Here is a 20,672-nt window from a genome sequence, read left to right as displayed (position 1 = left end):
AAGTTGTGAAGCCCTCGAAGTGCTCTTTCAGCGTTCCAGGTCCCACTGTGCAGCGCCAGAAGCCAACTCAGGCATCTAGAATTGAGCTTAGATATTCTCAATCTCTATCCAGTGCATTCCCCCTAAACCAATATACCGCCCCAATATTCTTCCTGTCATGCCTGTCACGAAGAACAGGAGACCTTCTCCAAAGAAGAAAATACGGTCACAAAGACCCAGTGATCACATCCGTGGAACTTGCGTCCGTTTCTTTTGTGATTATCCCAAATTGCATGGGTAAACACTGAAATCTATTGGCATTGGGTCGATAAATAAGCAGAAAGACTTTTGAAAGATACAGGCTGGTGGAAAACATGAGGTCACAAATTAAGGCAAGAAGTAACTGCGCTGCTCTGTCAACTGTAAATTTTTACTGCCACTCTTAGAAGACTAATATCCTATCAATACTAATAGGTAAAATTAAGAGATCCCTTTGCCACTCATACCTCCCTCTCCATTTCAGGATTTTTTCCCAACTGGCTTTGTGGCACCATTTCTACATTAAATAAATGCAAATCAGAGATAATTCAAGCCAAATGTTTCACTTAGGATGACCTACTTTATTCTGTCAGAAAATTGTGATTTCATCTCACCAATATTTTCCCGAAAAAGTAATTGTAATAAAATATAAATATATTATGATGATGACAATTTCTTATGTTAAGCTTTGTTGCCATATATAAAATATTCCTACTTTAGTCCAGCATTAAATTATGAATCAAAATGGACAAGGAAGTCAATGAAGTCAAAATGAAAACGTCAGTTCAACTTATCCTAAACATAATTTCAGAATTTTGGCAGTGCAGGTGTTTTGTCTCATTTTCTTACCAATGAAAGACATTTAAAAAAAAATTACCTCTTGGAATCTGTTGTAGTACAATAATCTTAACTTCCAGTTCCAGCAGTTCTGCTCTTGCACTATTTTTAGCTGAATGCTGGACCTTACAAATAAGGAGAGTGACTTTCTTAACTTTACATCTAATTGTGATTCATGTAGAGAAATAATTATTTAGAATACTTTTCAATCCTTAAAGCTACTTTCAGGCCTTTTATCCACCTTTGAATTCCTTCTCTGAATTCATGTCTATCACAGTCTAGAGATAACTGTGTTTGATAATGGGTAGAAAGATGGAGAGCCAAGGCTGCTGATACAGCACAGAAAAGAATTGTTGCAGCTAATATGTGTTTATTAGCTTTTTATCGTGTCCTTTCCTCCTCTCTGAGCAAAGAGCATAAGTATACATTAAAATGGAAGCAGATTAGCAGATGCACTGGACTCTGGAAGACTTCATTCCTCCTTAAGGTTGAATACTAGTCTGAAACTAACCAAATCCAGCCAGATTTACAGAAGTTTTTAAGGGCCTGAAGATGCAAGCAATGCAACCTCTCACCCTTTATTTTAAGGCGCATCTTCTATTTCATTTCTGCCATGAGTAAGGAGAAGGCTGAGTCAGGCAAACCGCCCCATAGCTACACGTAGTGCAGGTGCACAATACAGCTGAATTAATTTACCGGCAGTAGCTGTGGCTGTCCTGCTCCTCCTCCCTTTCCTCTCCTCTCAGTTTGCACTACATCCCCACACCGCTGCTGCTCCACCAACTTCCGTGACACCTTAGCCGTCTTTCTGACGTCACTGAGCTGGCAGAAACCACGGCAATAGAAATTGAGCGTTTTTCTGCCAGCTTAGAGAAGTGAATTAACCCAGCAAAGGGTCCTGCGAGCATCAGTAAGCGAAGGGCCTGGCCCGTTTGATGGTGCCAGAGATGGGAGGAAGGAAGCAAAGGGAGAGAAGGGGAGAGGGAATACAATTAACATTGAGCAGTTAGATTAGCAAGCTGTAACCCTCAATCATGCACAAAGCAATGAAATTGTTACTCACACCCTGGTTTCAGGGTAGAATTCAACCTGAAGAAGCTTTGTCTTCTGACAAAAATAACCACAAAGTTCAAAAGGGTATCTTTTAATGTTTTTAGGAGATGGTGCTGAATAATAGATGTGGCTTCATGTTTGAAACTTTGCCTGTTTAAACATGATATGACCACAACCTTGTTTTTGCGCTGGTAATTCAGTTAAAGAAAGGAACACTCTAAGAAAAATAAGTCTGGAAACACTTCTTAGGGCTACGCAAACAACAAATGCTTGCTACATGCAGCCATTTGTACATCTTTTTTTGCAAATATTCAGTAAATGTGACAAGCAGTACCAAGTGAGCTGTTTCTGCAAGGCCTGGACGTTCCTGGATAGATACTTTATCAGTGCTCTCTGAGAATTTACAGCTAAACTCAGCAACCTATACTTTAACAATATATTAGTATTTGTATATGATGTTTCATTCATTTTGGCAGACACAATGCTCTCTATAAACGGATGGAAGAAATATTTTCTTCCAACTGGTAACTAAGCTGTTATGCTACTTAACACAATGAAGTACGCTACAGGTAAGTCATAATTTGATCTTGAAAATCAGTTAACAAAAGTTTTCTGACACTTTTCCTCGTCTTTCAAAGGGATTTCAGAATTATAAAAGCAATCTCATTTTGTCTATCCTGAGCGCTCGTTGATGCATGTTCTCACAAGATGAGAGTTGAGAGGGTTGCTAAATATTTCCCAGGCTTTAGCATTTTCTGTTTGCAACTGTTACATCTTTCAGGGTTAACTATCCAAGTCTGCTAAACTATGGGTCTCTCAACAGTCCGGAGAGTCAAATCACTGCAGCTCCCACAGACCTTGAGACAGGACATGACAGCAGTCATGAGGCTAAGCACACTCCCATCCCCGTTGCAGCTGCAGCTGGCCTTGCCCATTGGGTTTACATCAGCTATTTTTAATATTGAATCAAGTGGACTTTTAAAAAATTATACGAGATCTTGGTGTAACTCAGTAGTGCTTCAGTTGGTCTTGCGGCTTTCTTTATGAGTGTATCAAATCCATTCTTTAATAATTATAATACAAAATCCTGCTCCATAAGGCAGAAAAAATCCTTCTTTAGGATGCAACAAAGATGGCCTTCATTTATATCAGACCTGGGCATGGATTTTGATCTGCCTTCTGAAACCAAGTTTCAGATGTAAAGCTTCCAGATGAGGCCGTGCCAAAGGTGAAAAGGAGGGGTTACGTTTTTCAGGCAGGGAAATTTACTTCTTCGTGTTCAATCCATGCATGCTCCTTGAACAATGGGTTGACTTTTTTCCCCCTCTGGCAATTGAATCATGTTGTACTGTAAATAATGTGCTACAGTGCAGCCTTCCTCCTTCCTAAGGAAAGAGAAAAAAGGAAAAATAGAAACCTCTCCCATAGCTGACTATGCTGATATTATTACTCATTGACTGCATCAGCACAGGTCTACATCAGACACTTGTCAAAATCCCTGCCAAGAGAAAGTTTTCATTTTCATCAATTTATTTTTAGTAGAGCAGTTGGGAAATCCAATGACTGACTGAGTGGAGACCCGGAGCTTGGAGCGGAAAACTGTTTTTTTCAAAATACACTTCAGGCTCCCTCTGCCTACAAGTGAAAACTCTCACAGGGATCTTATCTTGACGAGGCTGGACAAGAATAGGCCTTTTTTTCCTGTGTTCACCACAAGGTCCTGGGACTCTGCCCGGCTCCAAACACAGAAGGCCAGTTTATATAGGTGCTTAATTTAGTCGCTGCACCTACCATGGTGGCAAGTGGTGAAGGGAGAGGTGAACAGTTCAGATCACCATCTCCAGGTGCTCTCACTCAGCTGGTGGGGAGCAATAGCCGTTGGTTGTGAATTAACCACCACGTGGCTGCTCTCACTTGGTGGTTACGAGCTGTTGGGCGTATGCTAGCAGCACCAGATCCCTCTGCACTCAATGGAGAGCGTGGCTGCCCTAGAAGGTGGCTACTCATCCCAGCCACTTCATTTAGGATGGGGTCAGTCACCTTGGGGAAGTGACTGTTTCTCTCCCTTGATTGTAGAGAGGATCTAGACATCTACCTTAGTCTAAACTTCTACCTGGCTGGATGAGGTTCAGTCTAAAGTAAGACTTAAAGTTGTCTTTGTGAGCAAGCCAAGTGATTGTGGCAAAACTATTGTTTTGCTCTGCACTATTGAATGAAAACAGGCTGCCCAAAACTGATGTAAAAGCCCTGCCCTTCATGAACTCTCTTTGGGCTGAGAATATTTCACCGTCACGGCCAGTGAAAACTGAAATGCATGTTAGCCTGATTTTCTATTACTTCCTCTTATGTGAATTCTCCAGGGTCTAATAACACAGCTGAGTTTAGGCTAATGCTTTTCTCTCTGGGGGAATGCCTCACTGAGGGCGTTAATTTGGCAAACTCTTTTCTCAAATTTTGCAAGGAATGTCCTATATTTGAGTTAACAGTCCTCTTCCCTCCTCCTCTCCCCCAGCTTAATTTAAATTAGTTGGTTAAGAATGACTGGCTCACTGACAGTGAAATTGAATAATTTGTGGGGTTTTTTATGGTACTAGACTAAAAAAAAATAAACCAGCAACTGGGACAAAATAACACAGGAGAGAAGCCCAACTTGCTAAGTCAAACGCATCAGACTTGCCAGCCTGATTAACAAACTCCCAGGCTGCTTTGCAGTTCTCCATCCTCTCTCCCCTCATCCTCCAGGGACTCAAAACCTCAGACATGGTTAGCCAGCTACCCAATCAGCCACGTGTACTAGTTAGATCTCAGAGCAGTGCAGAAACCACAGCATTGCACTGTCCATGATGGAGAAAGAAGTCCCATGGCAGGATCAATGGGCCAAATCAAGAACCCTCATACACAATGATACGTCCTCACCCTATCAATACCTTTGACAGTACTCATGGAAACGGCCCATATTTACTGTAGGACCTCCAGAAGCATTAGAGATCCAGCACAAGACTTCCATACCTCAGTTCATACACAGGTCTTATCTATGCAGAAGAGTTTAATTTAGTTTAATTTCACCAATTAAGATATATAGACTTCAACCAGAGCAGCCATATAGTCCTTCCCAAGATAACCTATAGCAATACGACATTTAACGTACTGATATTAACTATGCCACACCGGGGAAAAATTAAAAAGTTCTTTTTTGTGAGGTGGTGAGGGCTAATTGTGAAGTCTTTTAAGTCTTCTGATCTTGTCAGGGTTTTCTAAAAAAAGTATTTCTAAAGACTTTTTTTCTCCCAAACAAATCTAATCAATACAGAATGCTTTTTAAAAAATTTAAGTGTTTATGCAGTGTCTAACAGCACTTACTGTTGTACAAATTTAGTCAGACCGTTACAGGTATTGTGAGTAGAAAAAGCTTTAGTTTTTTAGAATCTGTAGTAGTGTATTGTATTCACAATGATCCCATGTGCCAATGCCTCCATGTGATTAAATCGTTTTAATAAATAAGCAAACAAAAAAAAAGTTTTGGTGAAATTACTGGGACAAGTGTTTTCAATGCAAGTATTCATTCAATACTGTAATAATAAAAGATTCAAATAACTCCAAGTGAAACACTAAGCAGAACTTCATGTATATGCAGGAGGGATGCCCCTGGGGAACACACTGTGGTTATACAGCATTCAAATAGACAGGACGTTAAACATACACACAAAAACATAAAGCTAAAATAATGTAGAGATCGTGCCATAAACCTGCCAGAAATCAGAGAAATTCAGAGTAATGATAATTCACTAGAGGATTGATTCTGCTCCCACTCCACTGGCTTCACATCAGTCTCATGTGTTTGCTTTACTATCAATTCACACCAGACTATCAACCAGCTATCAGCTCTAGCTTTCCTATCAATTCACACCAAATTTAGGAAAAATAAGGTTCCATATTAACTGTTGGTGCACTGCTACTTAACTGTGACTTAACTGTGACCTCAGGACCACAATTAGCATCAAAGGGGCACTTTCATTTCAAGCCCTTGTTTTGATTAGATCAATATTTGGAGAGAAAAAAGACCCCATGTGTGCAATCTTTCATGTTATCTTTCAGTGCTTGTGTTATTACCATTATTTAAAAGTGAGATGCAGTTTAAAACATCTTCCATGAGGTCTTGGGGGCTACAGACATGAGCCCAGTTGAACACCAGGCAGAGTCAGAGCAGTGCTAATTTTGTATTTGATAAGCTCAGAAGGGTTTCTCACATGCCTGGGCTTCAGCGTCTGCAGTGCTGATGCCTTCAAGTGTGCGCAGGGATGTATAATAGAAGAAACCATCCCCCATCCCACCTTCTCATGCATTGACAAAACATAAAGGTGAGCGTGTTCAAGCATACCTGTTTCACGTGGAAGACCACACAGCATTCTCAGATCTGAGCACCAAGAGTGTGCAGCTTGTTGAAGTCTCCAGGGGATTTCTGTTGGGTTGTCACTCAGTGGAGACAAGCAAATAAGCCTTGAGTCATTGTGTGTCAAGACTACATAGTAGAAGTCAGCATTATCTGTATGCATGAGGCAGAACACAGGCAGGCTGTCCTGATGACCAGCCAGTCCGCAGTCTTGTGCTACTGACTGGTTGGAGAGTAGATGAGGGTCTCAGAAATGCTCAATAGCTGCAAAATAAAAAGTTGCTAAGTAGGAATCTGTCAAATGATATTTTTCCCTAAGCCTAGCCTTTTTTTAAGAAAGGAACAGTCTAAGCTCTCTTGACCATGGGCCTGATCCAACATCTAATATGCCAACAGAGATTCTCAGTGGACTTTAGAGTAGTTCTATCAGGCTTCTTTCTCCTTAGATACCGCCGTTAGTGAAGCTGAAGGCACTGCACACAGGTGTGCAGAACAAGGCATCCCTACATGCTGAACTACGTGGAAGCTGTACAGCTACATGGACATGGTGCATTGCTCAAATAAATACGTCTTGCTTTTCAGCATATGCCTTCAGTAGATCTTATTAGCTTGGGCAGAGCTCCCTGCTAACATGATTCCTGGCTTCCTGTACAGAGCTGGCCTACCTCCAGCCAGCTTGGAGTATAGGCAAAATGAACTTCATCCATTTGTGCCCATCTATGTCAATGTGCCCTGACCGAGAAGCTTTGAGCTAAGCTGTCCTAACTGTCAAAGATCTGTGGAAATAGCAGAGGTTTTTTCCCCTCTAAGAAAAATTAAAATTGCTTCCATGTGTAAGAGTGACTTGCGGTTTGTGATGAAGAGGGTCTGTCAAACTAATGGCCAAACAGTGATTAAAAGCCACTTTCCATTTAACGTACCGAGAGCTAGTGTAAAGTAGCAGCTGGCTTTTTTCATCGTGTTACAAATTTAAGAACCTCTTTTTTTTTTCACTATTGTAAAATGCTAAATTATAAAAAAAACCTCTGTGGTTTATGTGTTTCTAAAAGTAAAAATTATTACTTGTAGGCATGAGACCTTTATTACTAATTCTGGAGGGGCCCATTGTGAACAACTGCCTTTCGTTCAGGGCTTGGAACTGTACACCTGCTATCAAGCAAGGCTTTTGGAGCAATAAAAGCTGAGGAGAAGAGATAAAAAGGAAGATTTCTTTATTGCAACATGATGAGTTCACTGCTAGATGTTGTGCACTTTCTATTCCTAAGGTAGAATTTTTCAAGATCATTTTTGCTGGAACTCATCTGACCTCAGTTCAGTCATCTAGAAACTAGACAAGTTGGAGCCTGGAGCTGAATCCAGACACAGACCCCAAGATTTAGATGCCTGTGCGTAGGTGTTCATATGTGAACTATGAGCTTTATTCTGTTGCTGATATAGATGTCCACTATCATTTTAGATGTTCTAGGCTAACCAAGACATCCCTACATGATTCTGAAGCTATGGGAAACCTATGGGAAACCTATGGATGCCTTCTGGAGAGGCATCTAGAAGTCAAAAAAAATACCATAGAGGTCCTAAAAAGGGCATTAGACACCATTTCAGGGCAACTGAATTGAGGTACCTGTGAATGTACTGCTACGATAGTAAATGGAGATGAGGAATGTGATTCAATAGCCTAAACATAAGCAGATAGTGCCATCTGAGATGCTGTAAAATAGCCAAGATTTCCACATTGCAGGTATGACGTGGTTCCTGCACTCCTCTGGAGCATCTCCTGGAGCCGAAGCAGGATATACTAGCCTAAATCAGATGGCAAGAAGCATCAAATAAACTGCACACCTAGAGGTATGCAGCTGAACAAATGTGCCTACTCCAGGGCAAGATGAAAGAGCTCTCCAGACTTTACTGACTGTCTTTGCTACATCTCCACTGATTATGACAAGAGACTAAGCACCTAGCTCACAAGCAGAATTTCAAAATTTCAGCCTGCAGCTGGATCCTGTCTTAGATGCATAAACTTTTTTCGGGGGGGAGGGGGAGACTTCTATTGATATCATGAACTGAGGCAGTGGGAGATTCACCCCGCTTATCCTGGACTTCTGCCTTAGTATGGGATTAGTCAGTCTCTGGAAGTGCCTATATCTCAAATGAATAAAGAGCAAGCCTAACCAACCAGATTAAGTGTACTATCTGTATTTCAGATGATAGAACTGATGTAAAGTGAGCCCACCCTCTTCACTGGCTTCTCTCTGCTCTCACTGGAATCAGTTCTTCGTACCTGATTGGAAAGACAAAACAAGCATTTCTGGAAATCCCATCTTTAACACCTTGGAGTTCACTGATGTAGTCCTTCACTTCCATCACCTAGAGACTGGGCTCAGCTTCTCACATGGTTCATTGCAACATAAACAAATATGACGTGTCCAGGGAATCGGAGGAGTGAACATTTACATACTTGCCCTGGCATCTGTCTTATCTCTATGGGTCACACTAACAAAGCATGGAAGAACAGGGCTAGTAGTGACCCTTCCCCAGAAGGGGGATTCAAGCAATTTGTGGCTCAGAGACTTCCTGAGCCAGGAATGTATCTTAATATCTGACAGGTCCAGGGGATCTTTTCTTCCATGGATTTGTGCAGTTGCTTGTCTAATCCGTGTGAACTTTTTAGTACCCAGACAATTTACTGCAGCAAGGAATTCCACTGCTTAACGATACAGCATAAGAGGAACCACTTCCTTTTGTACATTTTGAACTTGTCACCTACTAATTGCATAACCGTTATCTATTGAGGAATATCTTGAAATATAGCCCAGCTGTGTGCCAGTTTAATACAGAACTGGTCAGCTAACTCTAGCCAAAGTCTGCTGGCTAACTTATCAAAGTCGTCATTGTGCATATTGAACCTAAACATTCACTGCAGAATGAGGACCATTTTTTCATCATTTTTGCTTTGCGCTTTCCCGTGCAAAAAGATTCACTTTACATATAAAGAAAATCTGTGAAATAAATCAGTGGCTGCAGCCCATACCAGATATACCAAAGTTGTAACAACTTGCATTATGAAAGCAAGCTCTATAGCATTGCTCCAGCTCAGATTCTTGTGGGTTTGTTTTCATTCCATGAAACTTAGCCAGAAAACTTATATAACACAGTCCTGTTGTGATGTCTGAAATGGGAGAAAGCTACTGGAGGAGTTTATAGAAACAGGATTCTTTTATCCAGAAAGATTCACTCTGAGGCTTAATGAATTTATCTGATTTCTAATGAAACTTTCACCTTAGTATGCCTTTACTCCTTATAAGGCATTCTGTATATATGCATGTGTACACAAAAATCACTTCTCTCAGCTATGTCTTTATACAGATACAGGAAGAATGGTTTTGTGGTTGAGAGAGTGATGCGGGACTCAAGAGATCAGGCTGTTATTCCTACACACTTCCTCTGTGATTTTAGGCAAGTCACATAGGTCCTGTGTCTGAAGACAGCAATGCTGTGACACTTAACTGTGCTATCATAAGTGAAGTCAGTGGATGGACCACATTAGACATGTGGAACAGCCTCAGCAGCAAAAAGACTTTGATCTTTCCATACCTGAGTTATTCTTCTGTAAGATGTGGCTCTAATATAATCCTCCTCTTACTAGCCTATTGATTCTAGTTCTACGCCCTTTCCAAAGACTGTCTTCTTTCCTGTGCATTTCCACAAGGAAGACACGATCTCAGCTGGGCCTTGTAGGACCATATAAGATGGTCGCCAGGGGCCCATGATATTTCTATTGCTTATGTGCCATGAGTGCCCTACTTCCCACACGCAGTTCTATGCCTTGTGCCTCATGCTACTTTTTGATGTTTCTCTCTATTGGAAGCAAAGATGACTCAGATAGTGCCTAGTACAAGGCAAATATTTCCTAGAGATCCAACATGGAATTGTTCACACTTTTCTTTCAATGTTCAGGACTAAGCAAAGTTACGTGTCCATTTGTTTTAGTTTTCGTTTTAATCATGATTCAAATAGCTGCAATAGTGCATGCCTTGTGTTTAGTTTAGAAAGTACATTACATCAGTGGTTGTTTTTCCAGTTTTGCGTTCCTCTAAATGTCCTTTTTGCCCTTTCCTTGTCTGCTCCTTTATAAGAAGGCTTAGAAAGAGGAAACGTTCGAGTTACATTATGAGCTGTTCAGTCTGGCTGGGAAGCAGAGCCATTGTCACTCAGTACAGTTTACTCACTTAAACTTCCTTTACGAACCAACAAATATTTGGCAGTGACTCCACAGCTGCAGAGCTGGGTTAATTGCTAATGATTCGTGGCCTCCCTATATATGTCATCTGAATAATTATTAAGGTCTGCCAAGATGAGAAAAGCACAGCAGCTAGCAGGTTGAGTCCAGAAAATGAAAGTCCTGTGAAAGACAGGCTTTGTTTTGGGCCATATTCTGGCTGCTGTGCTTTGTATGGCTGGATGTGAGCATCCAGAAAGCCCACCAATTCTCCTGTCAGGGAGAACTGGGTCCTTGGGGACCCATAGCTCCTGCAGAAGCAATTCCCACCGCACTCACAGACAGTGGTCCCCAGTGGCTATCAGCAGCTGGTTCATCTCACACCAGGGCTCTCCTAAACAACATTGGAAGATGGGCCTGTGTGACGGCCCTTGGATTAGACAGCCCAAACCACGTTTCTCTTTCTGTTCTGCTTTGTTGATAAATCAGCTGATCTGTCATTCTGCTTGGCCCCTTCATCGAGAAGATCCTATACATAAGGCTGGTGGTGCTGGATTTTACGATACTGACATCAGTCCAGTAGGAGAAAGACCGGGGAGAAAACCTATTCCCATCCACATTGAAGGCAAAACTTCCATTAACTTCACTGAGAAGGGTATTCCATCTGTTTATTTGCTGCACAACTACATTTTCTGCATTACACAAAGCAGCCAAAAAGCATTCATAAAAGAAGAGGTGATGAAATAAGAAGTCTGTAATGATTTCAGTGGAGCTATTTTTTTTAAACTGATCTGATGATCTGTGTGCATTCAAGTTCAAATACATCCCTTCCGTAAGTAATGTTTGCATAAGAACGTGGTATCAGTAGCAGATGTAGTCACTGGCACTTTCATTTGGTAGATTAGTCAGTAAACGTGAGATAATTGCAAATTGATTTCAGGGTTCATTCAGAGACACTCCTTCATGCCTTCGCCTAGTTTGCTGCCCTTTCACATTTCCTCATACATTCACAGTGATCTCCCACAACGCTGACAAAATATTTGGAGTGAATGCACCACACTGTCACAAATTCTAACGCTAAGCCTAACTTTTTGCCTTTCTGACTACACATCAGCTTTGCAAAAGCACCAAACAGCACTGCACAGCTCTGTTACCCACACTGTAACAACCACTGCTGTCTTTCCGAACACCTGACATCTCTCTGCAAAGTGGATCAGAATGTGAACTCTGATTGAAACCTCAGCGAAAAAGATACGCAGACAAAATGCCCGTATCTGAACTACAGTATAAACTAAGCCCTGGGAATAATAGACTCTTCAAGTAATTGCAAGGTTTCTTGTACTTTCATAACACAAAGTTACACAAAAGACATTAGTAAGTAAAAACGAGATACTTTGCAGCTCCCTAGCCTCCAGTGGCCAAGGATCTCAAAGCTCTTTATAAACATGATAAGAACGAATTAAGGCTCTAACAGCCTTGAAAAGCAGGTATTATTAATCCTTCTTAATGTATAGGTAAAATGAGGCATAGAGTGATGAAATGAGTTAGTCACTAAATGAATCGGTAGCTGATCCAAATATAAATAATTGTAAGTAGCTTTGTGCTCTAAAATAAACAAGCTGGAAAAGAAAAGGTATGGTATGGTGAGGGGTGGAAAAGAGAGGACAGGGAATAGGAGGGAGTTACAATGAATGATATTATCTGAAGGCAGTGCCTATTAAAATGCCCCGATATCTAATATATCATTGCAAACACCGTATGTGCCAAGGCATTTCCTTGCCTCAATGTCATAAAAATTCCCTTTCTCAAGTTTAAGTGATTTTGGGAAATAGGGAAGCTAGTTCAAAATATAAGCCTAAATCCTCTTAAATTAGCAGATTTCTTTCAGTCTTTCAGCAGAGAGAACTTTGGTGTCATTGTAGTTGCCGTGTGAGGAAGAAGACACACAGCGTCTATCCTGGGCTCTATCACTGATTTCAGGGCCACCCAAATGTGGCTAATCAGCTGGATGTCTTGAATTTCAACAGGAAAAACAGAGGAAAAAAATTATTCCTGGCACTCTCCTGGAATACTTTTCCACGGAGAACAATGGAAAAATGCATGGGAGAAGCTGAATTGACTATCACCTCTCGTAGTTTGCCTTTATGTTTTAGCACAGCCATCTAAAGAGCAGCTATGTGTGGTTTTTCACCAGTATAACTGACCTCAAGGACCACGCTATGAGCAAGGATCAGTTTTTTGGGGATTCATTTGGGTTTTGCCTCTTGCCAGTGCATCAGTTGTCCATCCTCCCCTTCCATCCATGGTGGAGCAGAATGAGTGAGCCCTGACTTCCCAGCTACACATTCTCCACCCTTTGGAAATGCTCTGCCTCTATTTCAAAAACTAATTTTACCCTCTCTAGAAGGAAAAGCAGCGAAGGAGATTGGCTCCAGCAGCTCACTGATAGATTCATGCATGCAGTGTGCTTGAAGGAGGAGGCAGTAACTCTGGAACTGATTAAAAAGTGACATTTATGGGCTTTGGAGGAAATCACAGCCATTCCAGCACAACCACACAAGCAATGACCGGGAGAGGGGAACCTGAGTAGTGTTCAACTGGGCTTAGTAAAGGATCCGTTAAGCGAGAGGTTTTCCTGACACCAAAGCTACGTCGCCACACTAGTTTCATTCTCAGACCAGCAGCTGTAATGAAGAACAAGAAGCATTTTTGCACAGACAGGTGCAGTGAGACCCGAGTTTCTCTGCCCGCATTCTGAGCCAGCTCTGGTTCAGACATATTGATTTTGTTAATTCTGTCGAAATATGGTGCTGAACAAACTACACCGCCTCAGGATCAGCACTTGTCGCTCATCCAGCCAGCTTGCAGCAGGACAGACAGAGCTTATGTCTGTCTGCACCCAGCTGCAGACCTGTGCTCCTTCTTGTTCATCCCAGGAGATGCACCAGGAATGAGACAGCCTGTAGATGCTAAACTGCTCTCACACCTCAAGAAAAGGCCTTGAGAAAGGGTCTAAAGCCACCGCTGGACCTTCTGATCCAGTTTGGAGGTAAATAAGAGACATCGTTTTTCTGACACCAAGTTTGAGCGATGCAGACTGTCAAGGCTGCCTATGCCCACTTCAGCACAGGAATGCAGATGACATGGACCCTCCCTCCTCGACTGACTGGCTGCTGTGTACAGGATGTTTTGTTCTTTTCCTTTCCTGTTTTCTCTTCTTTGTGGGACAGTGTTTTTGTTTTGTTTCTTTTCTCTTTTTCTCTTTCCAAACCACAGCTCAGGCCAACATAGATGAGTGTTGTTTTTTTTTTTTTTTTTCCTTTAACTCTGCTTCTAGGACAAGATACAGAGTATACTCTCTAGGAAAAAGAAAGGAAGGGTTGTTCTTCATTTCGCTGTCGCCTCCATCCACCATCTGAGAACAACATTGAGTACAAGGCTGAATGTGACCCCATAACAGAGCTAGAGCATGGAAGGCATTTTGGGCTGGGTTGTGTGTTTTGCACTCTACATAGCTGGACAAGGCTACTTCTGTGCTGTGATGTAAGAGCCGGCTTGAACACAACAGGTCCATCACTACTCCCTTCCTGGCCACCTTACTGACTGTGGATTTGGCACAAAGGATCTACGCTACCCAGAAAAAAACAAACTCGAAGTTGGCAGATGGGGTCTATGATATCCTTCTCCACGTACACCTCACTCGTTCCTGCCTTGAGCCCACATCAAGACACAAAGCACACTCAAAGCATCACCCGTTACAGAGCCCTGAGGTGGCCTGTTAGTTCCAGATCCATCCCACCCACCTTCAGGCACTTTCCCGAGCACCTAGCTCTTTCCTTGAATTAGATCCCACTTACAGTTAGGTGGGTCAGGGCTCAGAGTAGCTCTCAGGGTTTACAGCCCAGACGATGGGCAAGCAATGAGCATGATCTGAGAGAGGGTTTTGACACAGCTCAACTAATCCACTTGACACATTCTCACAGTTTCCTCCACCCGAGAGCAGGGCCCTCTTGAGGAGCCACAAAACATGCTGAAACATCATGTAGGTTCTCAGTAAATCCTGCTTTGCCTGTCCTGGCTCCACACATCAGTAAGAGGACAACAAGAAGTGGGACAGCAGTGTCATTAGATGTTTGTGTATGCTCCGATCCTCGGTAGAGTAGGAACCACAGAAATTATATCTGTGCCACCTTCTTGTACTAATGGTGTAGTACCACTAGTGTACTAGTGGTTCCTTGTGTCTACTCCAGACTCTGTCTCCAGACAGAGAAACAGTCTCCCAGGCTGTACCGAAAAAGAGGAGCCTACCAGGTGTGACCCAGAGGGATAGAGAGCACAGTTCAAGTGTGGAGACAGTTGCTCATCCCTGCTATCAGATGTGCTGGCTGCAGCTCTCTAATGAACTACAGCATTTTGATATTAGTTAGCTCTGCACCGAGAAGCTCGAGAAGCTCGTGGAAGTCATCCCTTTACCTCTACTTGAAGCTGTTCTTCAGAATTGAAACCAGACCACTCCCTACCCTCTCCCGAGGGCGATTAGAGAAGGAAAAGGACATCTTACCTCACCCCTTCCATCTCCTCGCTCCCTATCTCACATGGCAATATTATGCATCCTGTTCTCATCACTGTAGTTCATACTAATGAATGAAACAAACTCCTAGAACAATGGGGCTCCATGATATGTTGACCACCTGGTATTTTTTATTAGCTCCACAGCCAGTAACTTTCTTTCCATCCCATAAAAATGTTAATTAGTCAGTCCTCGCATTTTGGTCTGGCTTTTCATATTGCCACAGAAAGAGGGGCGAAGACAGCTCTTCACCAGGGAGTGTTTACAACCTGCTTTGCCCCAGATGCCGTCACGAATGCTGCCAGATGAACGCAATCCTCGGCTCCTACGCATCCCTTCACCTTCAAAGCATTCTTCTGCATCTCGGTGCACAGGCAGCAAATGAGACATCTGCAAGGCACTCGCCGCTCTGAACCTTCCCAGGCGAGGGATCGGCTATACGCAGCATGTCAGACCGTCAATGCAAAAGTCAGTCTAAACGCTTCAAGCGTAACTGTGAGCACAAAAGCCCAGTCAAAGTGCGAAGATCAGCAGTATTTTTCAAGCCTGTTTTGAAGGTGCTTTTTAGTCTTCCCATCACTACTCAGATACTGCTGCCTATCCCCATGACCACAACATATTAGCTCCAGCAGCTTTTTAGCGACTCAGCTTTGCCACAGCTTCCTGCTTTTGAGCATACCCTCTGCACTCAGCTGGAGCTTTGCCAGCCCCAGCTTTTGCTCAGGCTTGGTTCAATCTAGTACAAGCTGGGGGATGGGAGGGGTGGCTTTTTGTATTGGAAAAAAAAAAAAAAAAAGAAAGTCTAAATGCCGCACCTGAAGACTATAGAAAAGCTGCTGTTTGCGACGAATCCTCCCTGCTCCTGTTTTAGAGAGAGTTCACCAAACTCTGTGCAAAGGCAGCTCTAGATGATATGTTCCTACTTACTGTCGATTCATCTCAGGAATGGATACCTTCTCCTCTCCCTCAATACACATGCATTTGCCTCAGGCTAAATCCTTGCTGATTTGCACTAAAGATGAGCTTAGTTTGGAAGAAGAAGAGATGGGGAGGCTTTGAAGGAATATCCATGATAATTTCTGTAGTAGTTAGCTAACTGGCAATGCCAACCTACCAAGTATCCCTAGTGAAAGCAAGCCCTTAAGCTAGGTCTACAGTTAGGGCTTGCCGTCACTGCTAAAAAAGCTGGGTTTGGGGTTTTTTTCTTAACCTCAGGATGATTGAAGTGCCTGGGTTATCCCCCAGTAAATTTATAATAAAGAGAAAGCGATTTATTTTGACTGGGGTGAATTTGCTGAGGTCAGTTCTTGGTCCCTGAACCCCACCTCACCCTGACCTCCTTGAGTTTGCCTCGAGGCAAAACCAAGGGACCTCCCTTGCTTATATTTTTGCCTTGATTAGTGAGTGTAGAGGGTTAGCTCTGTTCTAACATGTTCTACTTAACATAAATTTAAAATCCAAAGGACACCTAGCTGTGCTTTACGCTAGGCTAGGAACTAACATTTACACCGTGCCTGACCTGAAACTTCACTACTGTGTTAGAATAACAAATGCAAAAATGCGTCTAAAAAACCTGCAGGAGTTGGCATGTCTTTACAGCATCTTCTCCAACACAGTGTGGACTTGTAGAAGGAGTGAGAAATGTGGGTCTTCCAGAGCTGGCCTGTTTTAGGACCCTGTGCAACTGTCCTCAGTTATTGTCCCCCCTCATTGTCTCTGTACCTGTAGTTGTGAGCTCTCTGGAGTGAGGACGATGTCTCAGTTCAGCACAGGGACGTGGACCAGGCCTCTCATGCTGCTGCCATGGGATGAGTTGTCCAGCAAGACTCGTCTCTGAAGTACGGTGTAAGTCAATGTCAGTGTGTGCTACACCCACACCCACAGAGACAGTTTGCCACACCTTTGGGTCTACAGTTGGTTGCCCCATGGACCTGGGGCTCAAGGCAACACCTCACTTTTCATGGGGACTTTTGGTCTCTGCGTAAGTGAGTGGTGAAGTGGCAGTGAGGAACATGTTCCACCCTTTTTTCTAAAGGTCTTGCTGGCTTCCTCCCTAACAGAGGCAGTTTTGACTGCTGAGTTTTATCTTTAACGTGGGACCTACGCTTTTAAAGAAACTTCTGTTTGGTTCTTTGCTTTTTCTAGAGTGGCATTTTTTTCCACATTTTTGTCACAAGGAAAGTAACACAATAGGGGCAGAAGTAAAAGTGGTCAAGAGTAAACAAGAATTTTGAAGAAAATAGTGCCTTTTCAGTTTCTGCTTCAGTTTCTCCATCTTAGCAGCATTTGTCACTCCTCTGTAATCTCTCCCCATAAATATCTCCCAAAGTAGTTTATTGACAGACAAGAAAATACGTAAATTCAAACAAATACTAAGGAATAGGCACCAAAGAAAAGGCAAGAACTTATTAGTAGTGAATGTATCAGAACTAATGGTTGTGCCAAGAGGCTAGATCCAAATTTTATCCCTAACAATTGTAACATCGATCTCATAATTTCCATTTGGGACTGTGGTCTTCAGAGGGTTGCAGTTACAGCTATATAAAAGTGCCTTATATCAGCAGAGCTTCTATTTCTACATCTATGACCACTGTCCATATTAATGCGTGAATCTTTGTTTTCTTATGCCTCTGTCCAAACATGAGGTCTACTGCTTTTAAACATTCATGTTTCTAAACAATAGAGATAATCATGTTTCAAAAAACTTCAGGGCTGATCATCCCTAAGAGATAAGCTCTGTTCCAGGCCAGGAACAGACACTATACCATGTGACCAATTTCCTCAACCAAAATAGCTTTAATATTGAATGAATGAAACAAAGAAATGTTAGAATGAAATAGAAATTCCAAATAATTGCTTTGCTAGCAATTCCAGATGAGATAAAAGTAGGCAAAATTCTCTGCTTAATATTATGCTCAGACTGTGCAAATAACTAATTTTTGGTTCACTTGAATTTCTAAAATGCAGAGTGAGATAAAAATTCAATTCAGATGATTGACTCAAAAATGAAAATATTCTGAATTTTTGGTGAGTCAATAGACTTCAAAGTTTACTTCCAAAAGTAGTGATTTCATTTAACATGAACCCAGGTGTATATTTTCCTCAGCTTTTTAGATGTTACTTTTTAAAACTACACTGGCATAAAATTTCAAATCAAAACCTTTTTTAAGCAAAAATGAAAATACTTCATTTTTAAGTATAAAAACAGAATGTTTATGCTGCTGAATAATTCAGCATTTCTTCTGAGAGATCTGCATGCTGTAGCCAATACCAGTTCACAGAATATTTGCTGCATTTTTACGTCTTATAAAATATTTGGGACTAAAAAACAAAACTTTGAGCTTTAAGTTACCTGCTTCGTCAGCACTGGGCCAAACTCAGGACTTAAGGCACAACCTCAAAATTCTGCTCCCAGCCCCATCCTGGTTTGACTGCCGGACCTACCTTTGCTACCCAAGAAAAGGGAAAATCAACAACTCCTTATTACAGTTGGAGCAATACATGATTTGCACAGATGCGATATGATCTGCAGGATCAAGCGGTGACATGAAGTGAGGAGCTGAGGAAGAGAAAAAATCCTTTATCAGCATAAAAACATTCGTTCTGAGTCAGAACAGTTATTCTGACCGTGGCCAGTACCAGGTACTGCAAAGACCAATCTTTGTGGTGGAAAGAGGTGGGTGGTAAGATGCCTACTCACCTCGGTCTCTGACTTACTGAGCATCTCAGGTTCAAATATGAAAATATTTGAATAAATTAGTGCCCTCAGGAACACAAGAGAGTAAAAGCTGCAATAGGTACTGCATAGGAACAGGCAAGCATAAATAACAGGAGGTCTAATTGAACCCATATTAGAAGAATTCGCCAAAAAAAGGGTGAGGGCAAAATTGCAGCCGTTCTGTTATTAGCATAAAAAGTAATCGGCGGGTTTGAACCATAACCTCAGATCTCAACCCTGATACTGGGACTCTGGATCTCTCTGTTTCTCTTTCTAATGGGTGGAACTAGAAAGACGTCAAAATGTCCCTACACCTTCAGGTGGCCTCAGGCTTGCGTCTGGGGCTGGGAATCCAGGTTGAGAGGCACGGCTTGGCCCTCGCTTTGAGACCAGCTGCTATTGCTTTTCGGCAGCGATTGCTCTGAAGGGGGAAGCGGTCCATCTCCAGGCGCCGCAGCCGCGTCAGCTTGTTCCCCTCCTCTTGCTTAGCGGTTGCCTTCTTCACCTGCTTACGAGGGTCGCAGAGGAAACAGCTAACTCATCACTTTTTGTTGTCAGTTACAACTACAAAGAGACCCCAAAAAGGTTTTTATCCGTTCTTGTCAAACTTCAGTTGGGAACAGCAGGTAGAAGCTACAGTTTGGTTTCTCTACTTCACCACGAGGGTGCTATAAATAGAAGCCTGTGTGTGGCTTTCTGGCTCTCTGAATACATGCCTCACACCTTCTCCATTTTTTTTTTTTTAAACACCCACATAAACATTTGCATGTCACCAGACCCACAGAGACACACATTTTCCATAACATGCATATGAAGAGGAAGAAAAAAAAAGGAAAAAAAAAAAAAGAGTTCTTTGTATGTGTAAGCCTATGTGTATGGGTAGCTGTGCATGCGTGTGTTTGCATGCAGCTAGGTTTCGGCTCATGTAAACACAGCTTCAGCAGCCCTTACAGTTTGGCCTTTGGTTTGCTTATAAATTAACCTCGCTAGCCTGAATTTCACATCTCACCTGACACGCGTCTGCGTGCTTTCTTCTTTCACGAGGCTGTGACTTGGCCGTTACTAACGCTGCTGCTGCATATGGCAAAGAAATTCCTTAGCCCTTTCTCTTGTGCAATTTTCAGATTACCCCAAACGTGTTACAAGAGAGGCTGGCCTTGAAAATGCTGAGCTGCTTTGCTGGCTGTGCTGGAAATCAACCCCGTGAGAAGGAGATCCTTAGAAGAGGCCGTCATCATCTCCTCCGGGCCAACACTGAAGAACCTGAGCCAAGAAAATATGGTGCTTGGGCACCATCCCTGCACCAGCATTTTGATGCCGCACCCACTGGCGTTATGCTCTGAAAGGGGAGATGCCATGTAGAGGGGCAGGATTTTTGCAGATATTTGTTTTTGAAAGCGCAGTGAGCTGCCGACCTGGATAAGTTGTGTGTACCTCTTGCACAGCTCTCAGCGCTGAGCGCACTGGTAGCCTTCGCGCATTTGAGGGACTGGTTCCTTGCATCACGTCAGGGCTGCTTCCTGTTAGAGGTTTCAAAGAGGTAAAACATAGTGCAGCTGCTGTGCTTTCCGCTTACTGTACCAAGGTGTAGCTCTGATTGCTTTGCCCTATATCAGCCTGCAGAAAATGCCCTTCTTGGCACTATTTCAGGCTGCGAATTATTTTTTTTTTCCTTTTCTTTTTTTTTTTTTGATTTCTTCCCTTTTTTTCCTGTTTCTCTTTTTCATTTTTATACTGCCGCTGCATCACATAATGCTGGGACAGGATAAAAATCAGCCACCGAGAAACTTTTAAAAATCACCCTAGAATTACACTCTTATGCCAAAAGGTGCATTCCCTTAAGTCATCTGCCAGACTGTGCTGTCTGAAC

At 42.4% G+C, this 20,672-nt stretch overlaps 1 long non-coding RNA gene across 1 annotated transcript in view; it reads right to left on the bottom strand.

Moving 5' to 3' along the window:
- Window positions 1-17,056, bottom strand: part of LOC138065722 (uncharacterized) — a 30,876-nt gene extending 13,820 nt beyond the window's left edge. Inside the window, exons 1-2 of the long non-coding RNA XR_011138820.1 lie at window positions 16,807-17,056; window positions 6,287-6,562 (exon numbers count right to left, since the gene is read on the bottom strand). This is a non-coding gene — a long non-coding RNA (uncharacterized lncRNA). The remainder of the gene's footprint in view (window positions 1-6,286; window positions 6,563-16,806) is intronic.
- Window positions 17,057-20,672: the final 3,616 nt, after the last annotated feature.

This window comes from Struthio camelus, chromosome 1 (genome assembly GCF_040807025.1).
Source record: "Struthio camelus isolate bStrCam1 chromosome 1, bStrCam1.hap1, whole genome shotgun sequence".
NCBI classification, from domain to species: Eukaryota; Metazoa; Chordata; class Aves; order Struthioniformes; family Struthionidae; genus Struthio; species Struthio camelus.
This window is presented reverse-complemented; position numbering and strand designations above follow the sequence as displayed.